Source organism: Rhinopithecus bieti, unplaced genomic scaffold (assembly GCF_001698545.2).
Source record: "Rhinopithecus bieti isolate Rb0 unplaced genomic scaffold, ASM169854v2 scaffold_12513, whole genome shotgun sequence".
In the NCBI taxonomy this organism is placed as follows: Eukaryota; Metazoa; Chordata; class Mammalia; order Primates; family Cercopithecidae; genus Rhinopithecus; species Rhinopithecus bieti.
The window spans coordinates 1-1,369 of record NW_016885101.1 but is presented as its reverse complement, the minus strand read 5'-3'; the positions used below and the strand labels follow the sequence as shown (position 1 = coordinate 1,369).

The window sequence follows — 1,369 nt, the reverse complement described above, 5'->3', positions numbered from 1 at the left end:
AGCCCTCCTCTCGCACGGCCCTGCCGGGGTCCTGCCAACCACCCCTGCCCTGGGAGCTCAACCCCTCCCTGGAGGCCAGGCCCAGGCAGCCCCAGGTAAGTGGTGCCCTGGCCACCCTCGGGTGCTTACCTGGCGTCTTCTCCACAGGTAAGTGGGGCAGTGTCCGGACCAGTGGGCGCAGCAGTGGCCTTGGCACCGATGTGGGCTCCCGGCTGGCTGGCAGAGACGCACTGGCCCCACCCCAGGCCAACGGGGCCCTCCCGACCCGGGCTTCCTGCGGCCGCAGCGAGCAGCCCTCTACATCCTTGGGGACAAAGCCCAGCTTAAGGTGACTGGGCTGGGGCGTGCGGGTGGGGCTGGGCAGGGGCTTGGGGCCTCACGTGTCTCATGGTGCTCGGCCGGGTTCTTTTCAGGGTGTGCGGCCAGACCCCTACAGCAGTGGGAGCTGGTGCCCATTGAGGTATTTGAGGCACGGCAGGTGAAGGCTAGCTTCAAGAAGCTGCTGAAGGCATGTGTCCCAGGCTGCCCCGCTGCTGAGCCCAGCCCAGCCTCCTTCCTGCGCTCGCTGGAAGACTCGGAGTGGCTGATCCAGGTCTCCGCACTGCCCCTGTCCCTCTGCCCACCTTGGTGCTGGGCCTATCCCTTGGCTAGAGCCAAGTGGACGGGTCTAGGTTTGCTTGTCTGAGAGTGTGGAGCACTGGAAGGAGGAGGTGACAGCCACTTCCCACCCCGGCTCTGGGCCTGGAAGGCAGCTGGCAGTGAGAGTGGCCAGGGCCTGGGCATGGGTGTGTCGGAGCAGCTTGCTGGGCCCAGGTGGGCCGATGACCACACGGGGATGCGGTTTATGGTTCTGGGCCTCTGCTGCATTCTTGTGGGGTGGGTACTGACAGGACGCTGGCTCGGTGAACACTGAAGATGGGGCCACTGGGTGTCTTGAGGGACAGGGACGTCCCTCGGTCCTAGAGGGCTTGGAAGGGAGTGGGCTGTGGCCAGCAGGCTGGAGGCGGCGGTGGTTGGCATGCCCAGAGCAAGCTGTCGGTCCAGTACTGTGCCCACATACAGGGGTCAGAGGGCTGTGGGCAGGGCCTGCCTCTCCGGTGCCTGTGGACGTGCGGGTCTCTAGCCTGGTGAGTGGCGAGGCGGGAGGGCGGTGGGTCCCAGAGGTGCTGAGGCCGCCTGTCCCTGCAGATCCACAAGCTGCTGCAGGTGTCTGTGCTGGTGGTGGAGCTCCTGGATTCAGGCTCCTCTGTGCTGGTGGGCCTGGAGGACGGCTGGGACATAACCACCCAGGTGTGTGGCGCATGGGGCTGGGGTGGGCCAGGCTCCCGGGCTCCTCACTGACCCTCCAGCGGTGCTGGCAGGTGGTATC

General features: G+C 66.5%; 1 long non-coding RNA gene across 1 annotated transcript; it reads left to right on the top strand.

Annotated features, from left to right (window-relative positions):
- The first annotated feature begins 68 nt into the window (after positions 1-68).
- Positions 69-1,359, top strand: LOC108525830 (uncharacterized). Its single transcript, XR_001884353.1, has 3 exons — positions 69-328; positions 414-592; positions 1,189-1,359. It is a non-coding gene; the product is annotated as an uncharacterized LOC108525830 (long non-coding RNA).
- The last annotated feature ends 10 nt before the right edge of the window (positions 1,360-1,369 follow it).